The sequence below is a fragment of the Pleurodeles waltl genome, chromosome 2_2 (genome assembly GCF_031143425.1).
Source record: "Pleurodeles waltl isolate 20211129_DDA chromosome 2_2, aPleWal1.hap1.20221129, whole genome shotgun sequence".
Classification (NCBI taxonomy): Eukaryota; Metazoa; Chordata; class Amphibia; order Caudata; family Salamandridae; genus Pleurodeles; species Pleurodeles waltl.
The window spans coordinates 1,063,467,620-1,063,493,709 of record NC_090439.1 but is presented as its reverse complement, the minus strand read 5'-3'; positions in this window follow the sequence as shown (position 1 = coordinate 1,063,493,709).

Genomic DNA, 26,090 nt, shown 5'->3' with positions numbered 1-26,090 from the left:
CTCCCAGGGAAGGTACAGGTCAGGGGAGTGGTCACTCCCCTTTCCTTTGTCCAGTTTCGCGCCAGAGCAGGGCTAAGGGGTCCCCTGAACCGGTGTAGACTGGCTTATGCAGAATTGGGCACATCTGTGCCCAAGAAAGCATTTCCAGAGGCTGGGGAGGCTTCTCCTCCCCTGCCTTCACACCATTTTCCAAAGGGAGAGGGTGTAACACCCTCTCTCAGAGGAAGTCCTTTGTTCTGCCATCCTGGGCCAGGCCTGGCTGGACCCCAGGAGGGCAGATGCCTGTCTGAGGGGTTGGCAGCAGCAGCAGCTGCAGTGAAACCCCGGGAAAGGCAGTTTGGCAGTACCAGGGTCTGTGCTACAGACCACTGGGATCATGGGATTGTGCCAACTATGCCAGGATGGTATAGAGGGGGCAATTCCATGATCATAGACATGTTACATGGCCATATTCGGAGATACCATTGTGAAGCTACATATAGGTAGTGACCTATATGTAGTGCACGCGTGTAATGGTGTCTCCGCACTCACAAAGTCCGGGGAATTGGCCCTGAACAATGTGGGGGCACCTTGGCTAGTGCCAGGGTGCCCACACACTAAGTAACTTAGCACCCAACCTTTACCAGGTAAAGGTTAGACATATAGGTGACTTATAAGTTACTTAAGTGCAGTGTAAAATGGCTGTGAAATAACGTGGACGTTATTTCACTCAGGCTGCAGTGGCTGGCCTGTGTAAGAATTGTCAGAGCTCCCTATGGGTGGCAAAAGAAATGCTGCAGCCCATAGGGATCTCCTGGAACCCCAATACCCTGGGTACCTCAGTATCATATACTAGGGAATTATAAGGGTGTTCCAGTAAGCCAATGTAAATTGGTAAAATTGGTCACTAGCCTGTCAGTGACAATTTGAAAGAAACGAGAGAGCATAACCACTGAGGTTCTGATTAGCAGAGCCTCAGTGAGACAGTTAGTCACTACACAGGTAACACATTCAGGCACACTTATGAGCACTGGGGCCCTGGAGAACAGGGTCCCAGTGACACATACAACTAAAACAACATATATACAGTGAAAAATGGGGGTAACATGCCAGGCAAGATGGTACTTTCCTACACAACCCCCCCCCCAAATGAAGGACAATAAGACTAGCCATGACCTGATGAGTCTTCATTGTCTAAGTGGAAATATCTGGAGAGTCCATCTGCATTGGAGTGGCTACTCCCAGGTCTATGTTCCACTGTATAGTCCATTCCCTGTAGGGATATGGACCACCTCAACAATTTAGGATTTTCACCTTTCATTTGTTTTAGCCAAAGTAGAGGTTTGTGGTCTGTCTGAACAATGAAGTGAGTGCCAAACAGGTATGGTCTCAACTTCTTCAGAGCCCAGACCACAGCAAAGGCCTCCCTCTCAATGGCAGACCAACGCTTTTCTCTAGGGGTCAACCTCCTACTAATAAAAGCAACAGGTTGATCCTGGCCCTCAGAATTAAGTTGTGATAGGACTGCCCCTACTCCTAATTCAGATGCATCAGTTTGGACATAGAATTTTTTAGAGTAACAAGGGCTTTTCAGGACAGGTGCAGAGCACATGGCCTGCTTCAGCTCCTCAAAAGCTTTCTGACAGCTAGCTGTCCACAATACCTTTTTAGGCATCTTTTTGGATGTGAGGTCATTAAGAGGGGCTGCTATGGAGCCATAGTTCTTAATGAACCTCCTGTAATACCCAGTGAGGCCTAGGAAGGCTCTCACCTGAGTCTGAGTGGTAGGGGGAACCCAATCAATAATTGTTTGGATTTTCCCCTGAAGTGGTGCAATCTGTTCCCCACCAACAAGGTGTCCCAGATAAACCACCTTACCCTGCCCTATCTGGCACTTTGAAGCCTTGATAGTGAGGCCTGCCTTTTGCAGGGCCTCTAAAACTTTCCATAGGTGGACCAGGTGATCATCCCAGCTGGAGCTAAAGACAGCTATATCGTCCAAATATGCTGCACTGAAAGCTTCCAGCCCCTGCAGGACTGTGTTCACCAACCTTTGAAAAGTGGCAGGTGCATTTTTCAAACCAAAAGGCATTACTGTAAATTGGTAATGGCCTCCAATGGTTGAAAATGCAGTTTTAGGTTTAGCATCTTCTGACAATTTGATCTGCCAATACCCTGCAGTCAAATCAAAAGTGCTTAGATACTTGGCAGATGCCAGTGTATCTATGAGCTTATCTGCCCTGGGTATAGGGTGAGCATCAGTTTTGGTTACACGATTGAGACCTCTATAGTCTACACAAAACCGCATTTCCTTCTTTCCATCTTTGGAATGGGGTTTTGGTATAAGTACCACAGGAGAAGCCCATGGACTTTCAGAGTGCTCAACCACTCCTAGTTCTAACATTTTCTGCACCTCTTGCTTTATGCAGTCCCTGACATGGTCAGGCTGCCTATAGATCTTACTTTTGACAGGTAAACTGTCTCCAGTATCTATAGTGTGCTCACACCAAGAAGTGGTACCTGGCACAGTAGAGAAGAGTTCAGAGAATTGATCTAGGAGATTTATGCAATGGTCTTTCTGCTCAGCAGTAAGACAATCAGCCAAAACTACACCTTCCACAAGAGCATCTTGTTCTGTGGAAGAGAAGAGATCAGGTAGAGGATCACTGTCTTCTTCCTGTCCCTCATCAGTTGCCATGAGCAGGGTGAGATCAGCCCTGTCATAGTAGGGTTTTAGGCGGTTTACATGGAGCACCCTAAGGGGACTTCTTGCAGTGCCTAAGTCAACTAAATAGGTGACTTCACCCTTCTTTTCAACAATTGTGTGGGGTCCACTCCATTTATCTTGGAGTGCTCTTGGGGCCACAGGCTCCAAGACCCACACTTTCTGCCCTGGTTTGTACTGAACCAAAACAGCCTTCTGATCATGCCATTGCTTCTGGAGCTCTTGGCTGGCCTGAAGGTTTTTACTGGCCTTTTTCATATACTCAGCCATCCTTGATCTGAGGCCAAGCACATAATCCACAATATCTTGCTTAGGAGCTTTTAAAGGTTGTTCCCAACCCTCCTTTACAAGTGTGAGTGGACCCCTAACAGGGTGTCCAAAAAGAAGTTCAAAGGGGCTGAAGCCCACTCCTTTCTGGGGTACCTCCCTGTAGGCAAAAAGGAGGCATGGTAACAGGATATCCCATCTCCTGCGGAGTTTTTCAGGGAGACCCATAATCATGCCTTTGAGAGTTTTATTAAATCTCTCCACCAGTCCATTTGTTTGTGGATGATAGGGTGTAGTGAACTTGTAAGTCACACCACACTCCTTCCACATGGCCTTTAAGTATGCAGACATGAAATTGCTTCCCCTGTCTGATACTACTTCCTTTGGGAAGCCCACCCTAGAAAATATTCCCAGGAGGGCCTTTGCCACTGCAGGTGCTGTAGTGGTCCTTAAAGGAATTGCTTCAGGATATCTTGTGGCATGGTCCACTACCACCAAGATAAACTTATTGCCTGAAGCAGTAGGAGGGTCAAGGGGGCCAACTATGTCAACCCCTACCCTTTCAAAGGGTACCCCAACCACAGGCAGTGGAATAAGGGGTGCCTTTGGAGTGCCACCTGTCTTGCCACTGGCTTGACAGGTTTCACAGGACTTACAAAAATCTTTGGTGTCCTCAGACATCCTAGGCCAATGAAACAAGGGAACCAGTCTGTCCCAAGTTTTCATTTGTCCCAGGTGCCCAGCTAGGGGAATATGGTGTGCAAGAGTTAGGAGGAACTTTCTGTACTCCTGAGGGATCACTAATCTCCTGGCAGTTCCAGGTTTAGGATCCCTTGCCTCAGTGTACAAGAGGTTGTCCTCCCAGTAAACTCTGTGAGAGTCACTGACATCCCCATTAGCCTGTTTGACAGCTTGCTGTCTTAGACCCTCTAATGTGGGACAGGTTTGCTGTGCCACACACAGCTCCTCCCTGGCAGGCCCCCCTTCACCCAAAAGCTCAGCAGTGTCTGCTTGAAGCTCCTCTGGTGTAGGTTCTGCACAGGGAGGGAATTCTTCTTCCCCAGAAGTAGAATCCACTGTAGAGGGAGGGATAGTAGGAAGTGGTTTGCTTCTACTAGCCCTAGCTTTAGGGAGCACTTGGTCCATTGTTCCAGGATCCAAGCTTCCCTGTCCTTTTTGCTTTTTGGCCTGAGCCCTTGTCAAAGCAAAAATATGCCCTGGGATGCCCAGCATTGCTGCATGGGCCTCCAACTCCACATCTGACCAAGCTGATGTCTCCAAATCATTCCCTAATAGACAGTCTACAGGTAAATCTGAAGCTACCACAATTTTTTTTGGACCAGTAACCCCCCCCCCAGTTGAGATTTACAACAGCCATGGGGTGGCTAAGTGTGTTGTTGTGAGCATCGGTTACTTGGTACTGGTGACCAAGTAGGTGTTGTTCAGGGTGGACCAGTTTCGCTATGACCATTGTTCCAGTGCTCCAGTGTCCCTGTAGGCCTGAACCTCAACACCATTTATTAGGGGTAGCTGCTTGTACTTATCCATATTAAGGGGACAAGCAACTAAGGTGGCTAAATCAATAGCCCCCTCAGAGACTAATATAGCCTCTGTGGTCTCCCTAACAAGACCAACCCCAACTAAGTTACCAATAGTGAGCCCAGCTACTCCCTTGGATTGGCTATTAGTAGGTTTGCTCCCACCACCACTGCTATTAGTAGGGACACTAGGTGTAGCAGTAGGGGTTGTAGTGGTAGGAGGCTTGGTGCTTTCCTTTGGACAACTGGGATCTGTTGTCCAATGGCCTTTTATTTTACATAAATAGCACCATGGTTTCTTTTCCTTGTTTTGATTAGAAGAGGATTTGGGCCCACCACCCCCACCAGAGTGTTTTTGTGGGCCTGATGAAGACTCATTTTTAGATTTGTCCCCACCCTTGTCAGAAGACTTACCATCCTTCTTCTTGTTGCCAGCTTTGTCACCCCCTGTATGAACTTTTCTGTTCACCCTTGTTCTGACCCATTTGTCTGCCTTCTTTCCCAATTCTTGGGGAGAGGTCAGATCAGAGTCCACCAAGTACTGGTGCAACAAATCAGACACACAATTATTAAGAATATGCTCTCTCAGGATCAAGTTATACAGGCTGTCATAATCAGTAACTTTACTGCCATGTAACCACCCCTCCAAGGCCTTCACTGAATGGTCAATGAAATCAACCCAGTCTTGTGAAGACTCCTTTTTGGTCTCTCTGAACTTTATCCTGTATTGTTCAGTGGTTAAGCCATAACCATCCAGGAGTGCATTCTTAAGAACTTTGTAATCATTAGCTTCATTTTCTTTCACAGTAAGGAGCCTATCCCTACCTTTTCCACTAAATGATAGCCATAGGATAGCAGCCCACTGCCTTTGAGGGACATCCTGTACAGCACAGGCCCTCTCAAGTGCAGCAAACCACTTGTTAATGTCATCCCCCTCCTTATAAGGGGGAACTATCTTATGCAGATTCCTGGAATCATGCTCTTTTGCAGGATGACTATGGGGAATACTGCTGCTGCCACCATGGGTTTCTAAACCCAGTTTCTGTCTCTCCTTCTCTACTTCTAAAGTCTATCTATCCAAATCCAGCTGTTGCTTCTTGAGCTTCAGTCTGGTTTGTTCCACTCTCAATCTATTGAGCTCCCTTTCTAACAATCTGTCATCAGGGTGGGTGGGAGGGACATGCCTTGAAACAGAAGTATGGTGAGAATGGACAGAAGGAGGCCTGTCCCTTACAGAGGGCACCCTAACAGCTTGGCTAACAGAAACATCAGTACCACTGTGGTGAGAATAAATGCTTTTGCTATGATGTGAGACAACACTATTTGTATGGTGTGACTCAACATCATTACCAACTATGCTAGACTGTCTAGTAATGGGCAGGCAAGGGAGTTTCTTTCCTGAATCCTTTCCTGGGGGAGTCCCTGGATCAGATTGGGAACCATTAGTTACTTTTTCAACAGATGGGGCACTTCTAGCCTTATCCTGTTCTCTAAGCATGTTAAGTAACAATTCCAAGGAAGGATTCTTCCCTACACTCAAACCTCTCTCTACACAGAGACTCCTTGCTCCTTTCCAGCTAAGGTGGTCATATGCAAGTTTGGACAGATCAACATTTTGGCCTGTGCCAGACATTTTTAGAGAGAGTTAAAGTGATAGAAAAAGAGAAAAAAGTTTGTCAGAGCTTTTAGAAAGACAGAGAAAAAAAACTTTTAAAACTTTTTAGAACTTTTTAGAAAGTTAGAAGTACTTTTCAGCACTTAGAAAAGAGTGAAAAGAGGAAATGCAAAACTTTTTGGCAATGTGTATATACACTGAACTTGTTTTGTATATTTTTCTCTTATGAAAAGTACAATGACAAGAGTGGTAAGTAGTCTCAAAGCACTTATCCCACCGCTGCACAACCAATGTAGGAGGCTGGACTGGCTTGTAGTGAGTACCTAGGGGTACTTGCACCTTGCACCAGGCCCAGTTATCCCTTATTAGTGTATAGGGTGTCTAGCAGCTTAGGCTGATAGATAATGGTAGCTTAGCAGAGCAGCTTCGGCTGAACTAGGAGACGTGTGAAGCTACTACAGTACCACTTAGTGTCATATGCACAATATCATAAGAAAACACAATACACAGTTATACTAAAAATAAAGGTACTTTATTTTTATGACAATATGCCAAAGTATCTCAGAGTGTACCCTCAGTGAGAGGATAGGAAATATACACAAGATATATATACACAATACCAGAAATATGCAGTATAGTCTTAGAAAACAGTGCAAACAATGTATAGTTACAATAGGATGCAATGGGGACACATAGGGATAGGGGCAACACAAACCATATACTCCAAAAGTGGAATGCGAACCACGAATGGACCCCAAACCTATGTGACCTTGTAGAGGGTCGCTGGGACTATTAGAAAATAGTGAGGGTTAGAAAAATAGCCCACCCCAAGACCCTGAAAAGTGAGTGCAAAGTGCACTAAAGTTCCCCAAAGGACAAAGAAGTCGTGATAGGGGAATAAGGCAGGAAAGACACAAACCAACAATGCAACAACGCTGGATTTCCAATCTGGGGTACCTGTGGAACAAGGGGACCAAGTCCAAAAGTCACAAGCAAGTCGGAGATGGGCAGATGCCCAGTAAATGCCAGCTGCGGGTGCAAAGAAGCTTCAACTGGACTGAAGAAGCTGCGGTTTCTGCAGGAACACAAAGGGCTAGAGACTTCCCCTTTGGAGGACGGATCCCTCTCGCCTTGTAGAGTCTTGCAGAAGTGTTTTCCCGCCGAGAGAACGCCAACAAGCCTTGCTAGCTGCAAATCATGCAGTTAGTGTTTTTGGACGCTGCTGTGGCCCAGGAGGGACCAGGAGGTCGCAAATTGGACCAGGAGGTAGAGGGGACGTCGAGCAAGACAAAGAGCCCTCTTAGCAGCAGGTAGCACCCGGAGAAGTGCCAGAAACAGGCACTACAAGGATGTGTGAAACAGTGCTCACCCGAAGTTACACAAAGGAGTCCCACGTCGCCGGAGACCAACTTAGAAAGTCGTGCAATGCAGGTTAGAGTGCCGTGGACCCAGGCTTGGCTGTCCACGAAGGATTTCCGCCGGAAGTGCACAGGGGCCGGAGTAGCTGCAAAAGTCGCAGTTCCCAGCAATGCAGTCTAGCGAGGTGAGGCAAGGACTTACCTCCACCAAACTTGGACTGAAGAGTCACTGGACTGTGGGAGTCACTTGGACAGAGTTGCTGGATTCAAGGGACCTCGCTCGTCGTGCTGAGAGGAGACCCAAGGGACCGGTAATGCAGCTTTTTGGTGCCTGCGGTTGCAGGGGGACGATTCCGTCGACCCACAGGAGATTTCTTCGGAGCTTCTAGTGCAGAGAGGAGGCAGACTACCCCCACAGCATGCACCACCAGGAAAACAGTCGAGAAGGCGGCAGGATCAGCGTTACAGCGTTGCAGTAGTCGTCTTTGCTACTATGTTGCAGTTTTGCAGGCTTCCAGCGCGGTCAGCAGTCGATTCCTTGGCAGAAGGTGAAGAGAGAGATGCAGAGGAACTCGGATGAGCTCTTGCATTCGTTATCTACGGAATCCCAAGAGACAGAGATCCTAAATAGCCAGAAAAGAGGGTTTGGCTACCTAGGAGAGAGGATAGGCTAGCAACACCTGAAGGAGCCTATCACAAGGAGTCTCTGACGTCACCTGGTGGCACTGGCCACTCAGAGCAGTCCAGTGTGCCAGCAGCACCTCTGTTTCCAAGATGGCAGAGGTCTGGAGCACACTGGAGGAGCTCTGGGCACCTCCCAGGGGAGGTACAGGTCAGGGGAGTGGTCACTCCCCTTTCCTTTGTCCAGTTTCGTGCCAGAGCAGGGCTAAGGGGTCCCCTGAACCGGTGTAGACTGGCTTATGCAGAATTGGGCACATCTGTGCCCAAGAAAGCATTTCCAGAGGCTGGGGGAGGCTACTCCTCCCCTGCCTTCACACCATTTTCCAAAGGGAGAGGGTGTAACACCCTCTCTCAGAGGAAGTCCTTTGTTCTGCCATCCTGGGCCAGGCCTGGCTGGACCCCAGGAGGGCAGATGCCTGTCTGAGGGGTTGGCAGCAGCAGCAGCTGCAGTGAAACCCCGGGAAAGGCAGTTTGGCAGTACCAGGGTCTGTGCTACAGACCACTGGGATCATGGGATTGTGCCAACTATGCCAGGATGGTATAGAGGGGGCAATTCCATGATCATAGACATATTACATGGCCATATTCGGAGTTACCATTGTGAAGCTACATATAGGTAGTGACCTATATGTAGTGCACGCGTGTAATGGTGTCCCCGCACTCACAAAGTCCGGAGAATTGGCCCTGAACAATGTGGGGGCACCTTGGCTAGTGCCAGGGTGCCCACACACTAAGTAACTTAGCACCCAACCTTTACCAGGTAAAGGTTAGACATATAGGTGACTTATAAGTTACTTAAGTGCAGTGTAAAATGGCTGTGAAATAACGTGGACGTTATTTCACTCAGGCTGCAGTGGCAGGCCTGTGTAAGAATTGTCAGAGCTCCCTATGGGTGGCAAAAGAAATGCTGCAGCCCATAGGGATCTCCTGGAACCCCAATACCCTGGGTACCTCAGTACCATATACTAGGGAATTATAAGGGTGTTCCAGTAAGCCAATGTAAATTGGTAAAATTGGTCACTAGCCTGTCAGTGACAATTTGAAAGAAATGAGAGAGCATAACCACTGAGGTTCTGATTAGTAGAGCCTCAGTGAGACAGTTAGTCACTACACAGGTAACACATTCAGGCACACTTATGAGCACTGGGGCCCTGGAGAACAGGGTCCCAGTGACACATACAACTAAAACAACATATATACAGTGAAAAATGGGGTTAACATGCCAGGCAAGATGGTACTTTCCTACAGTGACACAATGAAGAAAAATCAAAAGGAAGAAATAAGAATGTCTTTGAAGCCTATAAAGAGTTACTCTGTTATAGCAAAATGTGGGAGAATGGGGGGACATTAATAGGCGAAAAAGCAGTTTGTGATCATTTAACATGATGGCATGACATGACACAACACCTCGTGCTGCTAAAGTAACAAAATGTCCCCTGTATGCCTCAGACGTGCTAGAAAATTCAAGAAAAGATTTGAAGGAAGAATACTCCTTCTATGCTACATACTGCAAAGATACTTTTACCTCGTTTCATCCAATGACAGATAACCATTTGTCATGAAAAAAACTTGCAAAACTACAATTCTTTATATACATCACTCCACCTAACACTACTACTGTAATAAAAATGAGTTGCCTACTATAACATAGTCATTAAAACATTAATTTTAATATACTCAATATGCAATTTAACATGATAATTTAAATATGTTGAAATATTTTTCATCTTATTATCTATTGATATCTAACAAATTACTTATTATTACATATATATAGGACATTGGGTTAATGGTCGAGGGGGTGAAACCCTATTCAAACAGCTCCCTCCAATTCTGTCAGAGTGAAGTCAAAGGAAACCCTAAATTAACATGTGCTAAACCCTCTTGTAGCTTGGCACAAAACAGTCAGGCTGAACTTGGAGGCAATATGTTGGGTATTTATGCAGCACTTTGAACAGTAATAAAGTGAGAACACAGCAGAAGAAAAAGGACACACCAATTTAGAAAAATAGAGTTACATTTAATAAAGTATTTGAGGTTGAGATGACGAAACTCCAAACAGAGGAGCTGGAGATATGCAGATTTAAAGATTTAAGTGAAGCTAATGCCTAACAGCACAAAGCACCTACTGTGGATATCTGGTCTCACTGGACTGGGACAAAGAAGTTCAGGATGACTGTGATGGAGTTTGTGCTGGATACAAGGACCAAGTTCGACCCACTCAACAAAATACCTTAAATCCTGGCTGCACAGCGTTGCAAGATCCTGCTTTGAGGATGTGTGAGGCTGTGGTGGTTCAAACAAAGTTGTGAATCTGCAATGCACAGTCCTGCGTCATTGGTGCATCTCACACTGGCAATTCAGAGGAGTTACGGGCTATGTGGTGATGTCCTGCGTCTTTGTTGAGCTTGCCATTGTGGAGGGCCTTGCAATTTGAAGTCCTGCGCTGAGGAGGCATCGTGCACTAACAGTTTTAAGGAAGCCATGAGCTGCAATGCGAGATCCTGCTTTGGGGATGCATAGTGCAGTGGCAGTTCAGATGTGGCTGAGAGGTGATGCCTTGTGCTGGGCAGGTAGAGCACCTTCAGGTACACTTCCAAAGGCCCTAGATTGCATACTGGGGTGGCACCACTTGGGAGGCAAGACTTAAAGCAGACTGAGTCCAGGTGCTGTGTTCATGGTGGTTGGAATCTTTTCTGCTTCTGAGGCTCTGATCAGGAGGTCAGGCCACCCAACTAGCCCTTGGAGTCACCCTGGTGGTGCTGGGTTCAAGATACAGGTCCATTCCCTTTCACACAGGCAGCAAGGCAACAGAGCAGCAGCCCTTCTTGCAGAGAAGCACTGCAGTCCTACTAAGTCTTCCACAGGTCCTGAGGTGTACTGAAGAGTTGGGTCTGAGTGTCCAATATTTATACCTGGTGCAAGCTTTGAAGTACGAGAAGGTTCTGGAGATTGTCACCTCCCAAGGTTTTTGGGATTTCCTGCCTCCCTGCCCCAACCCCTGTTTGCCTGGTGGCACAAAAGACTTGTGTCAAAATCTATTCCTCATTTGTCTCACTGTCTGAGAGCAATACACAAAATCAACTGTGAGTTACACCTAGTCATGTGATCCTGAAAACAGGCTGCATGAACCAAATGGCTAGAATAGGAAAATGGCAACTTTCTAAAACTGGAATTTTCAGAATTGTTACGTCAAAATCCAACTTTATCATTAAAGAGGGTTTTAAATTATTATTCTTTAGACACCAAACACGAAATTCAAACTTGCTCCCAATCGACAGTTGTCGCTTATTAAAATTTAATAAAGTAACCCAATGTTATGGGAGCGGTAGGCCTTGCCATGAGTTTTTCACTACCAGTACATGTAAAACTTTAAAGTACACGTCAACTTTTTAAATTTAAATACACTACACCTGCCCTATAAGCTGCTTAGAGACTACCCTAGAGGTGACATATGTATTGAAAAGGAAAGATTTCCAGTACTAAGGTGCTTGTGCTCTCTCCCCTAAACATGGTAACATTGGCTCCTACCTAACTGACATATTTAATTTACCTTTAAGCCCCTAGTAAAGTGCACTATATGTGCCCAGGGCCTGTAAATTAAATGCTTCTAGAGGGTCTGCAGCACTGACAGGTCCCACCCACATAAGTGACCCTTTAACCATGTCTCAGACCTGCCATTGCAAGGTGTGCAGCTTTTCTGCCACCTTGACTTGACACTTAAAATCCATTGCCAACCCTTAAACCCCCCCTTTTACTACATATGTCACCCCTAAGGTAGGCCCTATGTGACACACAGGGCAGGGTGCAGTTAGTTTAAAAGACATGACATGTTTGTTAAGTTTTACATGTCCTGATAGTAAAAATATACCAAAGTCCTTTTTCACTGTTGGAAGCCTAGGGCCAGATGTAGCAACCCGTTTGCGACTCGCAAACGGCGAAAATCGCCGTTTGCGACTCGCAAACGTGGGTTTGCTATGCAGAAATGCATTTTGCGAGTCGGATCCGACTCGCAAAATGCATTTCAGACTCGCTAATAGGAAGGGGTGTTCCCTTCCTATTAGCGACTCGCACTGGTATGCAATTCCATTTGCGGCCGCGAAAGCGGCCGCAAATGGACTCGCAGTTACCATCCACTTGAAGTGGATGGTAACCCAGTCGCAAACGGGAAGGGGTCCCCATGGGACCCTTTCCCCTTTGTGACTGGACCAGATATTAATTTTTCAGGGCAGGGAGTGGTCCAAGGGACCACTCCCTGCCCTGAAAAACCGAAACTAAAGGTTTCGGATTTTTTTAAAGTGCAGCTCGTTTTCCCTTAGGGAAAAGGGCTACACTTTAAAAAAAAAAAAACCTGCTTTATTGACAAGCAGGTCGCTAACATGGAGGCCTGCTGACGTCAGCAGGCTTCCATGTTAGCGAGTGCCTATACTCGCAATGGGGCCGCAATTTGCGACCCACCTCATGAATATTCATGAGGTGGGTCATTGCGACCCCATTGCGAGTTGCAGTCGGTGTCTGAGACACCGTACTGCATAGCAATTTGCGAGTTGCAAATTGCGAGTCGCAGGGACTCGCAATTTGCAAGTCGCAAATTGCTTTTTTCGTACATCTGGCCCCTATTCCTCTCATTGGCCAGCATTGGAGATTCCTTAAAGTCATTTTAAGATGTATTTTCTGATCAGGAAGGAGTGGACACCTCATGTTTCATATCTATGGAATGGTAATGATAAATCCTCTTTATTGGTAAAGTTGGATTTAACATTATTATTTTAGAAATGCCACTTTTAGAGAGTACTTACAACTTACAAGGTAACCCTATATGCCCCTACGGAACTGGGTAAAATGCAATCAGAAAACAAATGTTTGTGGAGGAATTAATTGCTCTGTACATGAATCTTGACAGTTAATGTTTCAATCAACATAGAATTTTAAAAACATAAATTAAACAACAATGAGCATGTTGTTTTATATGCAAAAATAGAGTCTTCCAAAAAATCACAATATCAATAATTTTATAAAGCAGTACACACAGATAGATTATACACAAAAACGCACCAGTGACCCCTAGGATCCCCCCATACACTTTCATAGGAGATCTTTAGAAGGACAACTTCCTCCTGAACAACAAATACAAAATTTACAGTTCTTATATCAACTCCAATTGTTGAAAGGTAGACTGACGCAATTATATGCAGTGAATTATATCATGGAGGACATATAGTTAACGTTTCGGTCTGAAAAATAAATCCACAAGACCATCATCAAGACTCAGTGTCAAGATGGAATAAATTGCACGAATACTAATGAATTACACTGTATCATCACAACCATCCAAAAATAATATAAACAAAAGTACAAAAACAACAATCCATCCATGATCTGCATCGCCCACTCACAAATCGCCAACCGGATCCATTTTAACAGAGTGACAATAATCAAAATCTATAGAGTGCATAACTACAGTGATCATCAAATGTGCTCTACTCTTCTCAATTGAAATACCAAACCGATATAAGTGCTACCAGACACAAGATATCTAAGCCCCATTGAAATATTGGTGTAAATACCTGCACACAAAAGTGCCAAACAAATCACTGATCATGTAGAGATGGCATGAATGCTGGAACATAATGAATAATTGGTCAGCCCGCTAGTCAATGTGAACAAAGGAAAATGATCCCTCGGACCACCAAATCTTACCACTGCATGAAGATGTGAGGCACAATTCAAGATCAGGTGCAGCAATTTAAAAAATATATAAACAACCTCAACATCTGAAAAACACCACATTACTTTACAGACTCTCAACAGAGTCCCATGCCTACTGCAACTTACTTTGTTCCTCGGTGCCTGAGAAAATCAGTGCCATTACATTTACTTTAGATCTGACTCGGGCAAGCAATAGCTCCTCAGCAATTATGTTGCTCTTGTATGTGTAGGAAGTGCCGACAAGCGACTTAAATGCGGCCATCTCGAAAAGGTCAAACTGAACCATAACTCAAAAGGGACTGACACTGAAGAAATAGCAAAAACAAACATCCCGGAGTATAGGGAGAAAACAGGCTTTTAATACTGAAAGACCACATATAGGCCCTCATTACAATCGTGGCGGTAGGTGATAAAGTGGCGGGAATAGCGCTATCCGGCCGGCGATAAAAATAACGGGATCATGACCACAGCGGAAACCGCCAGCACAGACAGCCACTTTAACACACTGACCGCCATAGCGGTAGCAACAAACACCAAGACGATCACCGCCAACAGACAGGCCGAAGACAATATACCGCACACCCCTTTACAACCCGCCAATCTACCAGATTTTCTGAGGCGGTACCAACGCCATCAAAAGCACGGTGGAAACAGTGTTTGGAAGGGAAACTACTCACCTCTTGACACTCAGCAAAGAACCAGGACACCATGGAGCCCGAGTTGCAGGTCCTGCCCATGATGGTCTACCTCCTCATACACGAGGAATATCAAAGGCTGCGGCGACGACCACGGTGAGTACTGCACCTAGCACACAGGGGAGGGGGAAGGAAAAAGAGAGTGACACACACATGCAACACCCCCACCCTCACCCACAACACCATACATACAAACACATGCAACAACTTTACATTCACACCCTGTAACCCCCTAGAAGAATGCAAGGACAAAAGGAATAGAGTCCGATCAGTAATATATTAGAAATAGGCAGATATACGTCACAAATATAAAAACAGTATTTACAGATATTTACAATATGTACAGAAGGCCGTACAGTGTCCTTTGCAAATGTCCGTGGGCCACTGGGCCACTGGGCCAAAAATCATGGGCCAAGCCCACACTTGACTTCTGCCTCAATACGGAGAGAACACTACAGGGGCATCAGGCACCTCAGGGGAATGGGGAAGGGGGGCCCCTCAGCCGGAAGATGAAATAACGCCACTGCTCCTTGAGGGGGCTCAATGCCCACAGCAATATCCTGGGGAATGCAAAGCCACAGTCTCTCAAGTCTCTCAAGTGGGTGGGGCGCCCACTGCTTGGTCCTGGGGCGTGCAAAGCCACAGTCTCTCAAGTGGGTGGGGTGCCCACTGCTTGGTCCTAGGGATTCCAAAGCCACAGTCTCTCCCCCTATCGCACAGCAGTTCTCCCAGCTTCCCTGTTGTCCTGTGCCTCTGTCCCCTGAACTGTGTGCCCACTGCCACTGACCCCAGGTCCCTGATCGTCCTGTGTTTGTGGAGTTGTCTGGGGTCCCTGTAGTGGTGGACACACTGTTGATTGACATGTCTTGGGGACAGTGGCATGGGCCCGCTGGGTGGGTGCTGTGCTGGTCTTTCCTGAGGGAGGAGGCTCTGTGGTGGGTTGGGACTGTGGCAGGGGAACTGACTGTCCGGAGGTTCCGGATGGGCCAGGTTGGTCATCCTGATCCAGGCGTGCAGAGCTGCTGCCGTCACTGTTGGCCTCTTCAGGTGGGGGACTGGATGTGGCGGGCACCTCTTCTCGAGAGATGTGGAGTATGGGTCCTGTGGGAATGCAAATGCATTGTTAATGTGTCTGCGTGTGCCATCTTGTGCATGGGTGTGTTTCCCTGTATGATTGTGATTTCCCTGTCAGCTTGGCCTTGTGTGAGTGGTGATTTTGTGGGCTGGGTGAGTCTCTCTACTGGGCATGCTGTGGTGATGGGTGTCCATGCAGGTCTGTGATGGGTGTCCATGCATTGTTGTTGCATGCAGGGCTTGGTATTGGGATGGATGTGTTGTGTTAGTGGGTATATGTGAGGTGGTGGAGTGATGGGGTGAGGGTAGGGGTAGGAGTTTGTGATGGCATGCAAGTAGGGTGGGAGTGATAAAGTAGTTGACTTACCCAAATCCAGTCCTCCTGCTACTCCTGCAAGGCCCTCAGGATGCATGATCGCCAAGACTTGCTCCTCCCATGTTGTTAGTTGTGGGGGAGGAGGTGGGGTCCACCGCCAGTCCTTTGTACTGCTACCTGGTGTCTTGCAACCATGGAACGCACCTTCCCCCGTAGGTCATTCCACCTCTTCCTGATGTCATCCCTGGTTCTTGGGTGCTGTCCGACGGCATTGAGCCTGTCCACTATTCTCCGCCATAGCTCCATTTTCCTTGCAATGGACGTCTGCTGCACCTGTGATCCGAATAGCTGTGGCTCTAACCCGATGATTTCCTCCACCTTGACCCTTAGCTCCCCCTCAGAAAACCTGGGGTGTCTTTGGGGTGCCATGGATGTGGTGCGAGTGATATGTGTGAGGATGTGTGGGGTGATGTGTGGGGTGATGTGTTGGGGTGTATGCTGTGATGAATGGTGTATGGGTGATGGTGTTCTGTGGCTCTGATTGAGTGGGTGCTCCTGGCTAGCTTGATATCTATTTATTTGCTGTAAGGGGTTGTGGGTAATGTGGGTGTGTGTTTTATATTGGATTGGGTGTGTGGGTGTGATGTGTGTATGTGTGTCAGGTGTGTGTGGTTTGAATTGTCCAAAGTGGTGTAGTTTTGTGTGTGTTTTTTTTTTTAGTGCGGCGGTGTGTACCACCAATGGTTTACCGCGTTTGAAAGACCGCCATGGTGATTCGTGGGTTGTGATACTGTGAGCGTATTGCTGTTGGCGTAACGGTGTGGGTTTTGCTATTGCCAGTTTATCACTGACCTTTGGTGTGGCGTGTCTCTATAGTGGCGGAATTCTCAGTGTGGGTCATAATACCCGTGGCGGAATACCGCAGCGGGCACGGTATGTTGGCAGCCGCCAGCACGGGGGTAGGCGCCATTTACCGCCACGGTTGTAATGAGGGCCATAATGTACATAGCCAGCTGTACCACATTAAACATAAGCAAGTCAAGGGCCAAAAGGAAAAAACCTCTTACTGTAAAAAAAGGCTGGTAAATCCACTATATACTCAGCCAGAGTAGCCAGTCTACCTTTCAACAATTGGAATTCACATAAGGACTGTGAGATTTGTATTTGTTGTTCAGGAGGAAATTGTCCACCTAAAGAAATCCCATGAAAGTGTATGGGGGGATCCTACGGGGCACCACACAAGGGAATGATGACCCCAAACACATAACGACACATAACCTGGCAGACAGGACTGGGCTGAAAGGGAACTGGTGCACTTCAAAACCACTCTTTGAAGTCTCCTCCACTTTAAAAGCACATTTCGGTATGCGTACTGGTGCTCTGAACCCCTCAAATACCACACTACTGGCCATGGAGCTAAAACTCTGTCAGAAGAACTGCTGTACTGCCCAAAGGACTCAACTGGATCGCTTTCTTAGAAGGACTGCTCTGCTGGTTGTTTTCCTGCTGCTCTCTTACCTTGTTAGAAAGACTCTGCCTTCCCACCAGCGTGATCTCCAAGGGCTTGCTGGCTTGCCCCCTGTTCTCCCTGTGGTCTCAGGGACTTCAAAGACCTTGTGATTGGTGCTTCATCACAGCCTCAGCGCCGCTCTGACAAGGTGGAACTTTGTCAAAGATTATAGCTAGCAAGTGTGGTAGTTCTCTGCAGCCCACGCTCACCTTTTCTGAAGTTGTACCTGTTGTCACAGGTTATTGCTATTGAGTGCAGTGCTTCTCTGCAGCCCCAGCCCTTTTCGAAAGTTGCACCTGTTGTCACGAATTATCACTAGCGAGTGCCGTGCTTTGCTGCAGCCCTTCGCTGCTCTTCTGAAGTTGTGCCTACTGGCCCGGATTCACGCTCGCGAGCGCAGTGCCTCTTCGCAGCCTTTCTTCACTCTACAGCTGTGGTGCCTACTGACCCGAGTCCCATAACGCAAACATGGTGCCGCCCGCACCCACTGAACCACTCTGCAGCTGGAGCTCAGGAGGAGTGTTTTCGCTCACTGTTGTTACCAGAGCCAAGTGCAGACTGCGGCCATACTTTACACACAGTTACTGAACTACCTTGATCTGCATCCTCCACCACCGGCCCTCTCCCCAGCTCCCATACACAGCTGGGCCCATATTCCGACATTACTGTGCCACTCCTAAAGGGAGTGCATCTGATTTCTAAAGCACTGCATGAATATTTATGGCTGTGAATATCTTGATGTACACTTATCAGATTTGTACTGTTTTGGTCTTCATTCACTCAGATAAATAATTTCTTATTTTCCTAGCCTGGAGTGGAGTTGTTTTTGTGGTTCACTGTGCTTCTGTATGTTTGTATTGCACAAATACTTTGCACATTGCCTTCTAAGTTAGGCCTGCCTGCTCTGTGCCAAGCTGCCCGGGGGTGAGGACAAGATAATTTAGTTTGTATTGTGACATACTCTGACTCTGATTGTGGTCCTTACTTGGTCAGGGCGCATACCTCTGCCAACTAGAGACCGTGAGTTCTAACAATTATGATAATATATTAATTATACAATTTACTACACACATATAAATATGTACACACATGTAGAACAAGCATTTTCAATGCAACCGGTCTCGCATTTGCTCGAGTTAGATCCATTAGCGTTATAAAGGAAAAAAACGCAGCGCGATCGCACTATGTAACATGCAGCACAATCGCACTGCGTGGAAAATAAAAAGACATAGTAATCTGGAAACCATGCTGAAAACATCGAGCCTATATGTTTTTAGTAGTTTACCGGTGCTGTGTAGGTGGGCTAAACACTGGAAAAGGGGCATGACGTATGCATGCCTTTCACAAATAAAAGCAAGCGGAATTCAAAAAGTCAAACCCACGAACCAATGTAAGTGACTGACGTGACATGGGTGTGTTTTGAAGCCTAAAGAGAGATTACAAAATGGACGGAGCGCTTTGCGCTCGCCCGTAAAAATGTAATATATATGCACACACCAACATCTCCTAATCTTATAGCTGTGTGTATGCATATATAAAAATGTGAGTTAAATACTCCAGATATATTTAAAGCTGTGTAACGACCCTCCTACTGCACTTACCTGTCATAAAATGGCCCTCGAAGTAAAGCCTCCAGTATAACAGTAGTACACCTCGCAAACACATCGCTGTTTGGGTATTCGCAAATATTTTGCAGGCAGTTTCCCACCCCAAAGCCGTATATAAAACTACTCCTGTAAAAGGAGCAAGTTCTTATTTAAAGTCGTTAATGAAAGGCTGCCTCCCATATTTCACAGGAGTGAAGTGGAAGCTTTTTTTCCCCCAAACTAGAAATGTTTTCACCATTTTTTAGAAAAGAATTCAAAGAAAACGTTCTTTATGCGCTTTCGCCATGCACGCTCCGTTTGATTGTCTACCAGTAAGGTACGTATGTGGGACCAGGAACAGCCGGGAAATCCATGATCTTCGCAGATTTCCACGCGTGTTCATTGATGCTTATGAGAGTCTCCCGCAGGTCATTAAAACACTCCAGGTTGCAGTTTAAATATTCAGTATGCTGGTTCAAACATTTTTGTGAATCAGGCCCTCTGTGTTCAGCATTTTCTTGCTAACCCACTTAATATTCTTTAGCTGGTCTCACTGATAATGAGAAAACATCGTTTTCAGCATTCACTTGGCGTGGTGAATGCAAAGATTTACACTTGGCAAGAATATGCTTCTGATTTTACAGTTCATTGGGTTGTTTTCCTGTTTTCTTTTCCAATTTCGTTTAATAGAAATGTGTTATGGGGAGAGAAAGAAGCACACAAATGAATAGGCAAGACTGGTTATTTGGTTTAAAATGTCTAGCCTACTTAGCCAAAGTAAATGATTCTAACTGCTTCTATCCTTTACAAATATTGCTTGATTGTGCTCATTTTTTCAAAGATAAAGGCGATCACAGCATTGCCTATTTCCATTCTAGCATGGTATATATTGTGCTGCTTTGCCCACACAAAGCCAGATCGAAGATACGTGCTATATGTGTGTGTTGTCAATGTGATGTCAAGCATCAATATCTTTATTGTCCACGTATTTGTTTACTTGTGAGCTCTGATGGAAATGGGAAATGTTTACTTTGGCATCCCATAGATTGGGAGTGGCAGAAAAGGGGTAGGGCCTTGAGGGGCAGCATCTTTACAGGTGGCGTCATGAGCAGCGGAGCCAATGACAGCATAACAGTATTTCTGACAACATCTGTTCTACAAAAATGGGCTACAAGGAAAAGTATTAATAATTATGCTCTTCTTTACATAATTAGTAGCAAAAAGTCTGCATTTTAAGATATCTGACAGCATAAATTGTGCATTAACAGGACTAAAAAAAGGGTTTGTGGCCTCAAAAGGGTAACTAAGAATTGCTTATTAAGGGTGTAGCCTCTTTATACATTTGGTGATTGTTAGACCTGACAGCCTTAGGGTGGTCATCCCCCAACTTTTTGCCTGCCTCCCTCCACTTTTCTGACACTGTTTTTGCTGGTTTTAGGACTCTGCGCACTTTACCACTGCTAATCAGTGCCAAAGTGCGTATGCTCTCTCCCTTAAACATGGCAATACTGGTTCATACACAATTGACATATTTGATCTACTTATAAGTCCCTAGTAAAGTGCACTACATGTGCCCAGGGCCTGTATATTGAATGCTACTAGTGGGCGTGCAGCACTGGTTGTTCCACCCACATCAGTAGTCCCTTAACCATGTCTCAGGCCTGCCAATGCAAGGCCTGTGTGTGCAGTTTCTCTGCCACTTCGACTTGGCATTTAAAAGTACTAACCAAGCCTTAAACTCCCCTTTTTCTACATATGTCACCCTAAGGTAGGCCCTAGGCAACCCATAGGGCGGGGTGCTGTGTATGTAAAAGGCAGGACATATACCTGTGTGTTTTATGTGTCCTGGTAGTGGAAAACTCCTAAATTTGTTTCCACTACTGTGAAGCATTGTCCTTTCATAGGTTAACATTAGGGCTACCCTCATATACTGTTTAAGTGGTAGATGCTGATCGAAAAGGGTAAAATAGGACATGTTTAGAATGGCCAGAATGGTAATAGAAAATCCTGCCTATTGGTAAGGTTGAACTTATATGATAATTTCAAAATGCCACTTTTAGAAATGGCCAGAATAGTAATAGAAAATCCTGCCTATTGGTAAGGTTGAATTTATATGATCATTTCAAAAATGCCACTTTTAGAAAGTGAGTATTTCTCTGCACTTACAATCCATCTGTTCCTTACAGCCTGTCTCCAATCCACATCTGGGTTGGGCTGCTTGACAGCTCCCTTGTGCATTTCAACCAGACAACCACAAACACAGGATACTCAGTTACACCTGCACTCATATGTATACTGATTGGGTCTTCCTGGGATGGAAAAATGGAGGGGCCTAACACTTACATTTGAAAGGCTAATGGCCTGCCCTCACGCAATGGCCTGCCGAACCCCTACTGGGACCCTGGCAGACAGACCTGTACTGAAAGAGGACCTTGTGCACTTCAAAACCACTCTTTGAAGTCTCCCCCACTTCAAAGGCATTTTTGGGCATATAAACTGGGTCCCTGACCCCCACCCAAATCAAACACTTGTTGGGACGGACACCCTGAACCAGTACCTGCAACCTGCCAAGAGGAGCTGCCTGGAAGCCCAGAGGACTTACCTGGAACGCTTAGCTGTAAAGGACTGCTGCCTTGCTGTTGCCCTGCTGCCCTGCTGGCCTCGGCTCTGCTGAGAAGTGCTCTCCAAGGGCTTGGATGGAGCTTGCCTCCTGTTCCTAAAGTCTCAGGGCAAAAATACTTCTCTTCAAGGAAATTCAAGGGCACAGCCTGCCCAGCGGTGAAAGAATCACTGCATAGCTGAACTGGAACAACGAAGCTCAGCTCCCCAAGTGGAGATTAACGCAGTGCCTGCGTTGTGACCGGAACTTTAAAGCACAGCCCTACCGGATCGACACACTGCTGAGCCGGAATGACGCAGCCCAACTTCCTGTGTGAGGAATTGACGCAGCACCTGCCGTGCGACAGTAACTTTGATGCATTGCCATACCAGATTGACGCAGCACCTGTGACTTCTGCCCGCATACCCAGGATTTCCATGCATCATCCCTGGGTGTCAAAAGACCCCTCATCGCAGTGAGGATCCAAGCCTGCATGCTGGAAATCGACGCAAAGCCCTTGCAGCGTGGGAAGAATCGACTCATCATCGGTGCGCATCAGGAAATCGGACGCACACCTTCCTTTTTCCACGCATCTCCTCTGTGGTCTTCGTACGTGTAATTTTGATGCATACCAGGTACTTTTTGCACAGAGGAGACATTTGTAATTCTTAAAGACTTAAGACTCTCCTTATCATTGCAAAAGTGATATTTCAACTGCTTATCAAATCTTGATCATTTTGACCCTAATTTACTCAGATAAATATCTTAGATTTTTCAAAATCTGTGGTTTTTTTTGTCGTGTTTTCACAGTGTTATTGCATGATTTATTGCACAAATACTTTACACATTGCCTTCTACGTTAAGCCTGACTGCTCAGTGCCAAGCTACCAAAGGGTGGGCACAGGATAATTTGGATTGTGTGTGACTTACCCTGACTAGGATTGTGGTCCCTACTTGGACAAGGGTGGATACCTCTGCCAACTAGAGACCCCATTTCTAACAGTGATGTATATACTCATCTACTTCAGGATCATCCTCATGTTTTTCTTCTCCCTCCCAGTCTTTCTCCTCATCATCATCATTATCCTGGCCTTCCTCCTCCTGGCTCATGTGCACCTCCTGGTCCTGTATTCCTGTTCCTCCTTCTATACTTGCTCTTCCCCCTCCTGGTCTTTTCTTTTCTTGGCATGTTTTCTGCACCTCCTAGCTTTCTTTTGAGAGCTGCTTGTGTTGCTGTCCTCCTTCTCCTGGTCCTCAAGACCTGCCTTATACTCATGGTCCTCCTTTGAGCTATTGCCTTGCTTCTCTTGAACCTGATGCTTGCTCTCAGGCTCATGGCTCTTCTGATCATCATTCCATCGGTCCTCCTCCTCATCATGATCCCCTTCCTCAATTCCTTTTGGTCCAGGAACTCCTCATCCTCCTTCTGGCTTACCATCTTGTATACCTCCTCTTTCTTGTACTCCTCCTAGTCCTCTTCCTTTACTACATGTCATATTCGTACACATCAGTTTTTCATGTTACGTTAGGGTTTTTTATTGAGTGCATAGAACCAGAGCTTCTTGGTGCTGTGAGGAAAATGAACAGACTAAAACCAACGACCAAGCATTACTTGGTGGGAGACTGGTGTAAAAAGTGAATCTCCTCACACGAAGAAGGTGATCCAACAGTAGTTTGTAAAGAGCAATGCATATAAAGTCTCATCCATGTAACACTTAGTATCCAAGAGAAGTTCTAAAGCTAAGGAGGGCATGATAGCAAACAGAAAGTAAATGCCTAGGAGACCACACACCTCCCTCTCAAAAAAATTAAATCTAAATCATACATACAGGTTTTAATATTCTAAAATGCACTTCTGTTAGGTACTACAAACACATGAGTGTTCTGACACCCATGAGCACTACAAATTTGAAAGCTAAGTTTAAAAGGTATGTAAACAGGATCCCACATAATCATTGAATCTGCTGGCGCGCCCGGTCCTTAATAAGTAAACTTATAAGGGGACGCGAATAGGTCTATGGATCTTTTGATTCGCTTGGAGTATCCTAGCTGCGGTGTAATCAATGTTCATCAATAATCAATACACAAATCAATAACCATTTTGCAAAATATTAATCAGCAGTTAATAAAATTGCACCATCAAGTTCAATCATGAATACCACAACTCAATATATGTTTTATTAACTTGATTTCCCTATAAATTACAATACTATGTCATGGGGTTAATTCTAACTTAATTCAAAGCAAATCCATATTAATTCATTAGAGGGTGACAAAAATATAATCTAATCAAAACGTGCATTAGAGTACATTCCAAAGCAGTAGCATAAGTCAACATGAATAGCAAAGTTCAGCAAATCAGTTCACCAATCAATGGTCTCTGCGTTTGTCAATGTAATAAGGCAGGGAACTCACCTAACCCAGATTAGCATCTGCATGTGGGATTTCATGAGAAAATAGTTTTAGAACATAAAGTCGGAAAAACATCTAGCTAAGAAAAAAACGTACGAATACAGGGCAGTTGGTCCCTAGAAAGGAAAGACACAAAAGTTAATTTCAGTCAAATTGTCATGGCTACCTATCCACGATATGGATCAGCAACAAAATCAGTCTTCGTCTTCAGGTCATCAATCGATCAGCATCTCATCAGGCTCTCCCTTTGTCATGACAGTATATCAAAGTCACCCAGACTATCCCCCCATTCCTAATTGTTCAAATAGTCACCAGTTATGATTCCGTCCAATTATTTTAATTTTCCAAATCTATGAAGTCTAAAATTGCACAGTTCTCAGGATGTCGATTGGTTCACTCTACGATGTCCTCATCATCTGGCTCGTCAGGTATCGAAATTGTTGCATGTTTTTCTCCAGTCAGTGTCTCTATTGTTCAAGTCCTGGGAAAGTACATCCAGTGTGCTTTACACTGGTTTAGATACAAACTTTTATTCCGTCATCTCCTGTGCGTGGTTCACGCATAGGATTTTAGCTGAGCAAATTTTAATAAACAATGAGCGGTTCATGGTCAGTCCAGCACATTAGCTTTTTCTACATTGCGTGTTAATATTCGACCTCTGCACAAGGCCTGGCAAAACTAGATCACAACTTCAGCTAAGTTAGCTCTACAATATACTACAAAACATATGTTATATATCTCAATATGACATACTACTACATTGTTTTCTATGCATTTTCAACATTTCACATGTTTAGTCACTTTTTAATATAATTCGAGAGTGGCGGCAGCCACTCTTCGAGGGCACATTTTCGAAGGTACACATTATTTTTCTACGTTAATTACTCAAACTACTTAAACATTCATTAATAATTTCTAATTAGTATATCTGCATTATCAGTCCCTCCTCTGATGACTAAATATGTCATCACACTACTTTTACCCTCAACAGTTTCACAATTCCGTCTCTTCAGCATTTTGCCTTCTCCTCAAATCTTCCCTATAAATTCTTTCCCTGTTTCGTTCTTCCCTCTTCTGATTAATTTTAGACCTTTTCAATTTAATCTTTTGACACAATTTACATGAACCCCATAATCCTAATATACAAGTAATCACAATTAATATTCCCTGTATGATTTTTAATGATAACCCATTCTAAATGTTACTAAGCCAATTTCCCACTGAAGCAAATCCCTTTCCAACCTTTTCCCAAATACCTGGTTCCTTCAATCCTTTAATTCCTTACTTGAGTTAGTCAGGTTAATGAGTAAGTCTCTTGTCGCCTTACTGTTATCTGGTATGTATGAGTAGCAATGCCTACAGGTAATCATTTCACAGACTCTGTCGTCCTTCGCTAGAAGGATGTCTAAAGGAAGGCGATTTTGAAGAGTCATAGCTCTATTCGCAGCTAATTCAGTATCTATCTAGAGTATTGCTCATGTAAAATTTGTCAACATGTTATCCACAATAGTAGACAACGTTCGGATCTTGATCAATTTCAGGATGACTCCCAGTGAAGGAATCACTGCACTAAATATATATCCCACAACTGCAGAAGAGGATTCCCTCCTATGTCACTTATGATGTAATTCAGTCAATTTTGGAAATGTCTTGTAATAGATATCAGGAATCGCAGGGTCCTGACCATTCAACATAAAAGTCCATTTACTCTGAAACAAAAACCCATTCCTACATTCACTCGTTCCCACAAATAAAGTGTCAGTGCATTATTTTGGCCTATATATACAAAGCTTCCTTACGTGTAATGCATTGAAAGCTAATTTCTCTTGAGTCTTGATTGCAGTGTAAGCATAATCATTCTTGTAAGTCCTTTTCTCTAAGCCTTTTTCTAATTTCTCTTTTAATGCTTTTCTCCTATCATCAGTATGCCCTAAAAAGCTCTTCTCTAAAGGTGTAAGCAAGCATGTAAGGTTATTTTTATGCGCGTATGCGGTTACAAATGTTAGTGTAGGCTCAAAGAATCCTC